The sequence below is a fragment of the Petromyzon marinus genome, chromosome 66, assembly GCF_048934315.1.
Source record: "Petromyzon marinus isolate PM22_M1 ecotype Great Lakes invasive population chromosome 66, UKy_Petmar_22M1.pri1.0, whole genome shotgun sequence".
Lineage (NCBI taxonomy): Eukaryota > Metazoa > Chordata > Hyperoartia > Petromyzontiformes > Petromyzontidae > Petromyzon > Petromyzon marinus.
The window spans coordinates 7,556,095-7,569,813 of NC_133732.1; the positions used below are offsets into that span (position 1 = coordinate 7,556,095).

Here is a 13,719-nt window from a genome sequence, read left to right on the forward strand (position 1 = left end):
CTGCTGCCGCTCTCAATGTCCACGTGGTAAGCCTGCTTCGTTGAGGGGCCCATCATTTGTGACAGCCAGCCAGGTCGCTTCTGAGAAAGTAGCTGCTGCTGCTGATGATGCTGATGCTCTACTACTACACAGCGGCTGAGTGGGGCTCACCTGGTACACAGACAAAGAGTGCAATCTTGATTTGAAGCTTTCGTGACTGCGGGAATCCACACTCTGTGGTTCTTTCGGTGAAGTCGCGTAAGGTTGAAAAGTAATAGATCGCAACACAAGCAATCGTCATCAGGTGGGACAACCACAGCAAGAAAACTTGCTGTGGAGCAAGAAAACTTGCTGTGGTTGTACCACCTGATGACGATTTCTTGTGTTACGATCTATTACTTTTTTCTTCTCCCTACGTGACTTGAACGAAAGAACCAAATACTCCACAGATCGTGTAGTTTAAAGTGCGCCTGGGTGTGTGCGTGTGGCAACCCAACCTAGCGGTGAGGTTTACGACGAGGTTCCGACTTGCTGTTTGCTGAGTTGAATAAAGCAATTCCCCCCTGTGAGATTAATCGTCTACTCTGTGCAATGCCTCGCGTTCGTTTATTCACCTCGGCACGAATCTGAACACTTGGCAAATAAAGTACAAGATACTATATACTCTTTGGACAGCCTGATCCCTTCACCTGATGAAGGCCGCTTGTGTTGTGGCCGAAACGTCGTGATTTTTGTTGTTTTATTTTTTGCCTACGTGACTAGAAAAGATACCATATATATGTACGTATATAAAATGTGAATTTGCGTGCGACAGCCGGGAATCGAACCCGGGTCAACTGCTTGGAAGGCAGCTATGCTCACCACTATACCACTGTCGCTGCTGACACAGTCATCATCACCACCATCAATATCATCATTACCTCCAATATCATCATTACAACCATCATCATCACCACCGTCAACATCATCATCAGCCACGCTCAATCCACTGCTGGATGAAGGCTTCCTCTTCCCCAAATCCGTTGCCACCCTCTCGATCTTGCGAAGTCAAAATGTTACCACGCAGAGCTGATCTCCTGAATTCATCTCTTCTGTTAAAACTAAATAAATATAAAGCCAACACCTCGGCCGTGGCAGATCACTGTTGTAATTCAGTAGGCTCACATGACATTGACTTCTCCAAGACAGAGGTTATTTGCAAGCCATCTGGCTACCATGAGAGATTCGTTCGTGAGGCTATCCACATATACAAACACAGAGACAATTTCAACCGAGAAGATGGATTCTGGCTTAGTAATCATTGGAAGGATTTGCTAAACCATTTCGGGTTTTAATTGATTGTTCATGCTTACGGTGGCTTTCAGACCGCATCCATTATTTTTCGTCTCCCCCCTCCTCTTTTCCGAACATAGATGGACTCGTCCATCTGAACAAAACTGCCAAATCGCTCTCCGTGGTGCTAACGTAAAAAAATAACCGCCACTTTTTTCAAATTTTCTTGCTGTGGTTTTCACACCTGACGATGATCGCTTGTGTTGCATTCGAAACGTCGTGAGAATTTTATCGTTTTATATTTTTATTATTTTATTGTTTCCCTTCTACGTGGTGACTTTACCGAAAGAACCAAGAATATGAATCCCTGCAGTCACGAAAGCTTTAAATAAAAATATGAAGCCGTTTCAGACTTGCAAAAGCCGGGAAGCGAACCCTGGTTATTGTTTAGAAGGCAGCTATGCTCACCACTATACCACTGCCACGGCTGACGCTCACAGCAGTTGAATTGATCGTGGCTGATGATGATGTTGACGGTGGTGATGTTGATGATGAGTGGGTCAACAGCAAGGTGCTCTACAGCAACAGCGACAGTGGAATAGTGGTGAGCATAGCTGCCTTCCAAGCAAATTACCAGGGTTTGATTCCCGGCTGTTGCAAGTCTGAAATGGCTTTATATTTCTTTAGTTTGAACTGAAGCGATGGATTCAGGGGATCAGCTCTGATGTAACCAACCCCAAATAAAACCTCTATCATGGCGAATATTGGTCCAGACAGCCTGCTCCTTCGTGTTAGACCGTGACTTTGTTATAGATGACGTGTCCAGCCAAGAATTGCGTAAAACTGGTGGCTCGCTCCTCCAATGTTGACGGACGGACTGGTGAACTCGGTTACAAACTAATTTCTGTGGAGCTGATGCTCGTTGTTGTTATTTGTTGTTGTTGTTATTGTTGTTATTGTTGTGTTTAGTGTTGGTGTCCTTCCCCTCGCACCTCCGATTAGCAACGGTTGGCTACGTACGGTGTGAAAGAAGTTCAACACACATTTTGTGTAGCATTCCACACATGTATGCGGAGTATTACACACACATATATATGGTATTACTCACATATATATGGTATTACACACATATGTGTAGCATTACACACATACGTGTAGTATTACACACGTAAATATGGTATTCCACACATATATATGGTATTCCACACATATATATGATATTACACACATATATATGGTGTTACACACATATATATGGTATTCCACACACATATATGGTATTACACACATATATATGGTATTACACACATATATGTGTAGTATTACACTCATATATATGGTAGTCCACACATATATATGGTATTACACACATATATGTGTCGTATTACACACATATATAGTACTGTATGAGCAATAATGTGGATGTTGTATTGAGGTGAAAATGATGAAAATGATGGCAAATATATAGAAATATATTTATATATTTATCCGTGATTTATGATGGTGGTGATGATGGTGATGCTGATGATGGTAATGATGATGTTGGGGGTAATGATGGTGATGATGGTGGTGATGATAATGTAGGGGGTAATGATGGTGATGATGGTGATGATGACGATGATGATGGTAATGATGACGTTGGGGTAATGATGGTGATGATGATGGTAATGATGATGTTGGAGGTAATGATGGTGATGATGGTAATGATGGTGATGATGGTGGTAATGGTGGTGGTAATGATGGTGGTAATGATGATGTTGGAGGTAATGATGATGGTGATGATGGTGGTGATGGTGATGATAGTCGTGATGATGATGGTGGTGCTAATGATGGTGATAATAATGGTGATGATGGTGGTAATGATAGTAGTGATGATGATTATGATGGTGGTTATGATGATGATAATGGTGATGATGATGATAATGGTGATGATGGTGATGATAATGAGTGGATCAACACCAGCAGCGACAGTGGTATAGTGGTGAGCATAGCTGCCTTCCAAGCAGTTGACCCGGGTTCGATTCCCGGCTGTCGCAAGTCTTTAAATTTAACTGAACGTGTTGTTTTATTATCCATTGATGAGGTTTTTTTTGGAGGTTAAATCGCGTGATGTAACCCCAAATCAAGCCTCTACCATGGACAACTCGTTCTTCATTTGCCCGTCCAAGGGCGGGTGTCTATTGCAGTGAATCTGAAATATTCAATGAAAAATTGTTCAGCTCATGATTATTAATGAGAGGGAGGGGGGATTGCCCCATGTGGAGTGACGTCACTCGCTCATGATTATTAATGAGGGAGGGGTGCGGCATGTGGAGTGACGTCACCCGCTCATTAATATTAATGAAGGGGGGGCTCTTGCAGTGACGTCACGCACGATGCAGCGCTGTGCTGCGTAGATTTATTTTTCACCGTCACTTTCTGTAAAGAAACGTCATATTTGAAGCGGCTTTGCGTAATAAATTATTTTTAATTCAACGCGACCTTCCTCTGCGTTCGTGTAAAAATCACTCCCGCTCATGAATATTAATTAGGGGGGGTGGGCCTCATCTGGAGTGACGTCACGCGGGGGGTGGGCCTCATGTGAAGTGACGTCACGCGGGGGGGTTGGATTCCGGGGGAGTGACGTCACGCCGGGGGGTGGGCCTCATGTGGAGTGAAGTCACGCGGGGGGGGGGGTGGGCCTCATGTGGAGTGACGTCACGCGGGGGGGGTGAGCCACATGTGAAGTGACGTCACGCGGGGGGGTGGGCCTCGTGTGGAGTGACGTCAAGCGGGGGGTGGGCCACATGTGAAGTGACGTCACGCGGGGGATGGGCCTCATGTGAAGTGACGTCACACGGGGGGGTGGGCCTCATGTGGAGGGACGTCACGCGGGGGGTGGGCCTCGTGTGGAGTGACGTCAAGCGGGGGGGTGGGCCTCATGTGAGGTGACGTCAAGCGGCGGGTGGGCCTCATGTGAAGTGACGTCACACGGGGGGGGTGGGCCTCATTTGGAGGAACGTCACGCGGGGGGTGGGCCTCGTGTGAAGTGACGTCACGCGGGGGATGGGCCTCATGTGAAGTGACGTCACACGGGGGGGGGTGGGCCTCATGTGGAGGGACGTCACGCGGGGGGTGGGCCTCGTGTGGAGTGACGTCAAGCGGGGGGGTGGGCCTCATGTGAGGTGACGTCAAGCGGCGGGTGGGCCTCATGTGGAGTGACGTCAAGCGGCGGGTGGGCCACATGTGAAGTGACGTCACGCGGGGGGTGGGCCACATGTGGAATGACGTCAAGCAGGGGGGGTGGGCCTCGTGTGGAGTGACGTCAAGCGGGGGAGTGGACCACATGTGAAGTGACGTCACGCGGGTGGGTCTCATGTGGAGTGACGTCATGCGGGTGGGTGGGTATCATGTAGAGTGACGTCACGCGGGGGAGTGGGCCTCAAGTGGATTGACGTCACGCGGGGGGTGGGCCTCATGTAGAGTGACGTCACGTGGGTGGTGGGCCTCATGTGGAGTGACGTCACGAGGGGGAGTGGGCCTCAAGTGGAGTGACGTCACGCGCGGGACACACATTCTTTGCTGTATTATCGTAGTAATCTTGATTTGAAGCTTTCGTGACTGCAGGAATCCATACTCTTTGGTTATATCGGTAAAGTCGCGTTGGTATAAAATAAAATAAATAACCTACGTGACTTTACCGATAGAACCAAAGATTATGGCAGTAATATTGTTAGTGACAGGCTGCTACTGCGTGTTAGACTGTGACTTTATTACAGACTTTGTTAAAGAGTCGAGCCAACCGGTGGCTCACTCGGTTACGAACTCATTTCTGTGGAACTGCTGCTCGTTGTTGTTATTGTTGGTGTTGTTTTTATTGTTGTTGTGCTTAGTTGTTTGTCCATTCCCCTCGCACCTCCGAGTAGCCACGGTTGGCTGCGTACGGTGCGAAAGAAGTTCAACACACATATGTAGTATTCCACGCATATATAGTACTAGCTGTACTACCCGGCTTCGACCTGGAACTTGGATTCACCACACCCGGCCGCCTTTGTCTCCCCAGTGGCGATGTTCACCCACCACAACAGTTACTCGTTTGAGGCTGAGTCGACCTAGAGGAGGCCCAGGAGCGGTTAAAAAATAATCGTCACCGGTGGTGGCCGTGAGCGGGAATCGAACTCGGTTCGCCGGGTTCGTTGCGCGGCGCGCTAACCACTACACTACAATGCGTTACGCTTCCACGTGCGCGGGTCACGTGACAGATGTGACGTCACAGCTCACTTGCCGTGCAAAAAATAAATGCATTATTGAGCTCCCCCCCCCCCTCTAAAAACCAAAAGTATATTTTTATAATGTTTGCGTGGTGTACAGTCTGGAAAGTACCCACATGGCAAATTCCAAGTTTGTTGCATGTCGGGAAGTACGCTAAACATTTTGAACAGACACACTAATCACAACTTTGCATTTTATATATATGGAGATTCCACACATATTTTTGTGGTATTACACACACATATAGTATTACACACATATATATAGTATCACACACACACCTATATGTAGTATTACACACATATATAGAGGTTCCACGCATATATATGTAGTATTACACGCATATATATGTAGTATTACACACGTATATATGTGTAGTACCACACGCATTTATAGTATTAAGAATAATGTGGATTTTGTATTGAGGTGACAATCATGGCAAATAAATAAATAATCGTGATTCATGATCATGGTGGCGATGGTGGTAATGATGATGAAAGTGGTGATGGTGGTGGTAATGATGATGATGGTGGTAATGATGATGATGGTGGTGGAATTGATCATGATAGTGGTGATGATGATGGTGGTGATGATGTTGGGGGTAATGATGATGGTGGTGATGCTGATGTTGGGGGTAATGATGATGATAGTGGTGATGATGAGGGTGATGTTGGTGGTAATGATGGTGATGGTGGTAATGATGTTGGTGGTAATGATGGTGATGGTGGTAATGATGATGATGGTGGTGGTAATGATGGTGACGGTGGTGATGATGTTTGTGGAAATGATGGTTATGGTGGTAATGATGATGGTGGTGATGATGATGATGGTGGTGGTAATGATGGTGATGGTGGTAATGATGATGTTTGGAGGTAATGATGATGATGATGATAACTGTGTCAACAGCAAGCTGCTCAAGAGCAACAGCGACAGTGGTATAGTGGTGAGCATAGCTGCCTTCCAAGCAGTTGACCCGGGTTCGATTCCCGGCTGTCGCATGTAACTCACGTCTTTTTTTTAATACGTAAGGGATTATTTATTTGTATGTATGCTGAACTTCTTTCGCACCGTACGTAGCCAACACTAACACAACAACAACAAACTAACACAACAACAATAAACTAACACAACAACAACCATCGGTTGTAAATTAATTAGGTTTTAATTTAGAATAGTGGTGTAGTGGCGTGTGTATTGTAGTGTATAGTGTAGTGTATAGTGTAGTGTATAGTGTAGTGTATAGTGTAGTGTATAGTGTAGTGTATAGTGTAGTGTATAGTGTAGTGTATAGTGTAGTGTATAGTGTAGTGTATAGTGTGATGTATAGTGTGATGTATAGTGCGTATAGTGTAGTGTATAGTGTAGTGTATAGTGTAGTGTATTGTAGTATATAGTGTAGTGTATAGTGTAGTGTATAATTTAGTGTATAGTGCAGTGTATAGTCGTGCATAGTGTAGTGTATAGTGTAGTATACAGTCGTGTATAGTGTAGTGTGTACTGTAGTGTATAGTAGTGTATAGTGTAGTGTATAGTAGTTAAAGTGTAGTATATAGTCGTATATAGTGTAGTGTGTACTGTAGTGTATAGTAGTGTATAGTGTAGTGTATAGTAGTTCATAATGTCGTATATAGTCGTGTGTAGTGTAGTGTATAGTGTAGTGTATAGTAGTATACAGTACAGTGCATATTAGTGTAGTGTATAGTAGTGTATAGTGTAGCGTATAGTGTAGTGTATAGTGTACTGTACAGTAGTGCATATTGTAGTATGTAGTATATGGTGTTGTATTATAGTGGAGTATATAGTATAGTGTATGGTAGTGTATAGTGTAGTGTATAGTGTAGTGTATAGTGTAGTGTATAGTGTAGTGTGTATAGTGTAGTGTGTATAGTGTAGTGTATAGTGTAGTGTATAGTGTAGTGTATAGTGTAGTGCGTATAGTGTAGTGTATACTGTAGTGTATAGTGTAGTGTATAGTGTAGTGTACAGTGTAGTGTGTATAGTGTAGTGTATAGTGTAGTGTATAGTGTAGTGTGTATAGTGTAGTGTATAGTGTAGTGTATATTGTAGTGTATAGTGTAGTGTATAGTGTGGTGTATCGTGTAGTGTATAGTAGTGTATAGTGTAGTGTATAGTGTAATGTATAGTGTAGTGTATAGTGTAGTGTATAGTGGAATGTATAGTGTAGTGTATAGTGTAGTGTATATGGTAGTGTATAGTGTAGTGTATAGTGTAGTATATAGTGTAGTGTATAGTGTATAGTGTGGTGTATAGTGTGTATAGTGTAGTGTATAGTGTAGCGTGTGTATGTTGAACTTCCTTCGCACTGTACGTAGCCTACCGCACTCATCGGTGGAGCAGGGGGTTGCCATTGACATGGAAATGGTGGAGTGGTTTTGTTCATTTGCGAACAATTTCCATTTGTTTAGCTCACTCGGGTCGGTAATTGACGACTGAGTTTCAATGCTAACAGATTCCAGCCACTGCGCATTGCAAAGGGAGCGTGGGCAGTGGGAGGTGAGGAGCAGGGGGTGAGGGGGGTGAGGGGGGTGAGGGGGGGCAGGGGGGTGAGGAGGGGGTGGGGGGGATTCCTCCACTCTCACTCACCCATTTACCCACTCAACTAACTCACCACCAACTCACCCACTCACTCACCCTCACACTCACCCACTCACTCACCACTGACTCACAAAGACTCATCAACTCACACGCAGACACTCTCACTCACCCATTTACCCACTCAACAAACTCACCACCAACTCACCCACTCACTCACCCTCACACTCACCCACTGACTCACCACTGACTCACAAAGACTCATCAACTCACTCGCAGACACTCTCACTCACCCATTTACCCACTCAACAAACTCACCCACCCACTCACTCACCACTCATTCATACACTCACCCACTCGCTCACCGATTCACTCACCAACTCACTCACCAGTCACTCACACTCTGCAGCACACGGTGAGAAAACACAAACACCACACATACACACACAGAGAAAAAAGCTCCCGAGTTGAGAGTCGAACTCGGGTATTCGTTGCTGCGAGGCGCAGCTACGCAGCACCACCGCCCTACGCCTTAGCAACGCTTTGTGGTCGCTCTTTAGAAATGCGCCCGCAACTCGCCTCTCAAAGAGACGGAGCACGTGGCCGCGCCTCCGCATCACAATGAGAGCGGCGGCACCACGTGGGGCTAGAGGGGGCGGGGCGAGGGGTTAGGGAGGGAGAGGGCGACGGGGGGAGGGTCACTGGGGGGGGAGGGGAGGGGCCGCAACGATGCCCTCAATCGTGAACATCAGAATGTGATTTGTTTTATTTTAGTTTTATTTTAGTTTTATGTTTAGTTAAATTTTATTTTGATTTTATTTTAATGTAATTATTATTTTTATTTCTAACTACGTGACTTTACCGAAAGAACCAAAGGTTATCAGAATGAGATTTTGGTATTTCTACTGCAGGAGGAATCCGATGAGCTATGAAGCTCTTTGTTCACAGATGTTCCAGTAGGGTCGCGGGTCTGAGCTGGGTGGGCGGATATGGGGGAGGGCGATGGGGAGGAATGAACTATAAACATTTTTTTCTTTATTTTAGCAAGTATAAGGCCCCACTAATCTATGTAGCTTATTGTTCATAAGCGACCCTGGCTATCACAAACGATGGCTCAACAGAGTGGGCTCATCCTCATCATCATCGTCACGTGGAATGTTATAGCAGTGGCGAAATACTCTAAACTCGGGTATCTACTGATTCATAGAGACCCATAGAGACCCACTGAGACCCACAGAGACCCACTGAGACTCATAGAGACTCACATAGACCAATAGAGACCCACAGAGACCCAAAGAGACCCATAGAGACTCATGTAGATGCACAGAGACCAATAGATACCCATAGAGTATCTATGAGTCTCTTTGGGTCTCTGTGGGTCTCTATGGGTCCCTGTGGGTTTTTGTGGGTCTCTGTGGGTCTCTATGGGTTTCTGTGGGTCTCTGTGGGTCTCTGTGGGTTTTTGTGGGTCTTTGTGGGTCTCTATGGGTTTCTGTGGGTCTCTGTGGGTTTTTGTGGGTCTCTGTGGGTCTCTATGCGTCTCTGTGGGTCTCTGTGGGTCCGTATGAGTTTGTATGGGCCTCTGTGGGTCTCTATGGGTCTCAGTGGATCTCACTGGGTCTCTATGGGTCTCTATGAATCAGTAGATACCCGAGTTTAGAGTATTTCGCCACTGCTATAACATTCCACGTGACGATGATGATGAGGATGAGCCCACTCTGTTGAGCCATCGTTTGTGATAGCCAGGGTCGCTTATGAACAATAAGCTACATAGATCAGTGGGGCCTTACACTTGGTAAATTAAAGAAAAAATAGTTTATAGTTCATTCCTCCCCATCGCCCTCCCCCATATCCGCCCACCCCAGCTCAGACCCGCGACCCTACTGGGACATCTGTGAGCAAAGAGCTTCATAGCTCATCAGATTCCTCCTGCAGTAGAAATACCAAAATCTCATTCTGATAATCATTGGTTCTTTCGGTAAAGTCACGTAGTTAGAAATAAAAATAAAATAAAATTAAAATAAAATAAAATTAAAATAAAATAAAACTAAAATAAAACTAAAATAAAACAAATCACATTCTAATGTTCACGATTGAGGGCATCGTTGCGGCCCTTCCCCTCCCCCCCCCCAGTGACCCTCCCCCCGTCGCCCTCTCCCTCCCTAACCCCTCGCCCCGCCCCCTCTAGCCCCACGTGGTGCCGCCGCTCTCATTGTGATGCGGAGGCGCGGCCACGTGCTCCGTCTCTTTGAGAGGCGAGTTGCGGGCGCATTTCAAAAAAGCGGCCACAAAGCGTTGCTAATGCGTAGGGCGGTGGTGCTGCGTAGCTGCGCCTCGCAGCAACGAACACTCGAGTTCGACTCTCGACTCGGGAGCTTTTTTTCTCCGTGTGTGTGTGTGTGTGTGGCAAGGCCCTAATTATAATATATTGCTCAAAATGTCACCCCCAATGTATTGCTGTAAAATAAAACAAATTGCTATGCTATCTTAAATAAAAACAACAATTTGCTAAACCTTGGCCACACTATCTGGACTTGTCTTTATATAAATCAACGCATAGATTTTTGTTCATATGATTGTGGTTGTGGTTGTACTTTATTAATCCCTAATCTCAAACATTACATACAATAGAACCAAAGAGTATGGATCCTAGCAGTCACGAAAGCTTTAAATCTAGAAAGGTAAAAAAAAACCAGAGCAACGTAATACAATACCACTATTAGACATTATTGTAAAAAATAAATGAAAAGTCCATCCCATGTGTTTGTGAATTTTTTAATGTTTTAGGCAGGAAATAAGTTTTCAAATTTAGATTTTTTTTCTGGGGGGGGGGAGGGGGGAACCCCTAGACCCCCTGGAAGATTTTGCCCCCGCCCCGCCCCAATGTTGACTCCATGGCTACGGCCTCGGCGCAATGAGACAAAGACGTAGCAACCCCACCCGGTCCAGACAAGAGTCCACATTTTTGTTTCCCTTGTGTTAGCAATCGCCTTCTTATGTATCGCGAGGATCAACGCGACGTGAACCTTCCGCAGGGCCGCCTCTCTGCTCTGCCCATTGTTCCCCTAGGCGCTGCGTAAACAACGAACAGCAGCAACAAAGGGGGGGTGGGTGGGTGGGTGGGGAATCTACGACACTCGCCCGTCTAGTGCCTCGCCTCGAAAGGCGATTACAGATGGCCCATCACCCACCCATTCACCCTCCCACTACCGCCACCCCGTCCTTCGCTGGGAAGGCGTTTTCGTCTCAATACGCAACTTACGACTTTGAACGGGAAGCTCTCCCGCACACCGTTAACGCATTGCAAGCTGTCGTTTTTCGGGGTTAAAAAAAAAAAACAAGGATTTTAACGTTGTTATTTATTTACACCGTAGCTTGTTTATTAACCCACACACACACGCTTCCATGAACTATTTCTGTAGGTCCCACTGGGGTGCTACGCGGAAGTTTTTTTTGTTTCAGAAGCGACCCTGGCTATGACGAATAAGAGCAGCTAAACCCAGTGGCTGATATAATCGTCATCGTCACGTGGGAATGTCATCGTCATCGTCAGACAAATACTCTAAACGCGGTTTTCTACAGACTCATAGAGACCCATAGAGACCCACTTAGACTCATAGAGACCCACAGAGACCCATAGAGACCCACTGAGACCCACTGAGACTCATAGAGACCCACTGAGACCCACTGAGACTCATAGAGACCCACAGAGACCCATAGAGACCCACTGAGACCCACTGAGACCCATAGAGACCCACTGAGACCCACTGAGACTCATAGAGACCCACTGAGACCCATAGAGACCCACAGAGACCCACAAAGACCCACTGAGACTCATATAGACCCATAGAGACCCACTGAGACCCATAGAGACCCACAGAGACCCACTGAGACCCACTGAGACCCATAGAGACCCACAGAGACCCACTGAGACCCACAGAGACCCACTGAGACTCATAGAGAACGACAAAGACCCACAGAGACCCACTGAGACCCATAGAGACCCACAGAGACCCACTGAGACCCACAGAGACCCACAGAGACCCACAGAGACCCACTGAGACTCATAGAGAACGACAAAGACCCACAGAGACCCACTGAGACCCATAGAGACCCACAGAGAAACATAGAGACCCATAGAGACCCACAGAGACCCACAGAGATCGACTGAGAACCACAGAGACCCATAGAGACCCACAGAGACCCACAGAGCCCCACTGAGAACCACAGAGACCCATAGAGACTCACAGAGACCCACTGAGACCCATAGAGACCCACTGAGACCCATAAAGACCCATAGAGACCCACTGAGACGCATAAAGACCCATTGAGTCTCACAGAGACCCACAGAGACCCACTGAGACCCACTGAGACTCACAGAGAAACATAGAGACCCATAGAGACCCACTGAGACCCATAGAGACCCACAGATACCCTGGGTGACCAGCACCACGCCTGGCCGCCTTTGTCTCTCACCAGTGGCGACGTTTTACTACAAACTGCAGCAGGTTTACCGATTTAAGGCTGCGTCGACCTAGGGGAGGCCCAGATACCGGTTAAAATATTCGTCACCGGTTTTTGCCGGCCGTATTATTCGGAAATTAATTCCGATTCTCGTACGAGTGAATTCATAAAGGGATGTCTGTTATATATAAATATAAATATTTGTGGGGAGCGGTAGAGTAGTGGTCAGGGCACTGCGCTGCAACGCTACAACCAGGATTCGATTCCCGCCCACGGCCAACACCGCCAGTGACGATTATTTGAACCGGTTCCTGGGCGTCCCCTAGGTCGACTCAGCCTCAAATGAGTACCTGGTGTAGCGGTGTGTAGTGAACATCGCCACTGGGGAGACAAAGGCGGCCGGGCGTGGTGCTGGCCACCCACCCCCACGTGTGCCACAGTGCCGGTAGCCTTCATAGGTGCTGCTCGCTAACAGCACTTGCCCCTACAGTCTGTTAGAGGCTACACGGGGGTATATTTGTCTTTGTGCGTATCTACCTTGGATGTGTGCGGCCTTAAATAGGATAAACAATATATATGTAAAACAGGCGACGTTTCGGACAATGGCCCTTCTTCACAGCACATTATTGAGAGGCCAGACCAAACAGCTAACAGTCCGTTAAAGTATCCAGAGGTTTGTTTATTTACCAGAAAGGATGACAACTATTATTATATTTAAAAAAAATGTTTTACCATGATATTGATACTGGCAAAAAGGCTATCCCATCGACATAGCTGCTCGACCCGAGCTATTGATACTCTGAAAACTTGCAGTGTCTTTGTACTGTTCACATTTTGTCATTGTCCTCTCTTAAGTCACTTGAAGATGTTTTTCTTGTTCGTGTTTTTGTTTGTTGTGGTTGCACCCGATTCAAGAGCCGAATGGCTCACAGGGCTATACCAAAATAAGTGAAACTATGAAACTAAACTATGAAACTAAACTATGAAACTAAACTATGAAACTAAACTATGAAACTATGAAACTAAACTATGAAACTAAACTATGAAACTAAAATATGAAACTAAACTATGAAACTAAACTATGAAACTATGAAACTAAACTATGAAACTAAACTATGAAACTAAACTATGAAACTAAACTATGAAACTAAACTATGAAACTATGAAACTAAACTATGAAACTATGCTCTCTGACACTGC

The 13,719-nt window shown here is 46.0% G+C and overlaps 3 non-coding genes across 3 annotated transcripts; 2 read left to right on the forward strand and 1 right to left on the reverse strand.

Annotated features, from left to right (window-relative positions):
* Nucleotides 1-785: 785 nt before the first annotated feature.
* Nucleotides 786-857, reverse strand: TRNAG-UCC (transfer RNA glycine (anticodon UCC)). The gene has a single exon. It is a non-coding gene; the product is annotated as a tRNA-Gly (tRNA).
* Nucleotides 858-3,215: 2,358 nt separating this feature from the next.
* On the forward strand, nucleotides 3,216-3,287 carry TRNAG-UCC (transfer RNA glycine (anticodon UCC)). Its single transcript has one exon. It is a non-coding gene; the product is annotated as a tRNA-Gly (tRNA).
* Nucleotides 3,288-6,428: 3,141 nt separating this feature from the next.
* On the forward strand, nucleotides 6,429-6,500 carry TRNAG-UCC (transfer RNA glycine (anticodon UCC)). Its single transcript has one exon. It is a non-coding gene; the product is annotated as a tRNA-Gly (tRNA).
* Nucleotides 6,501-13,719: the final 7,219 nt, after the last annotated feature.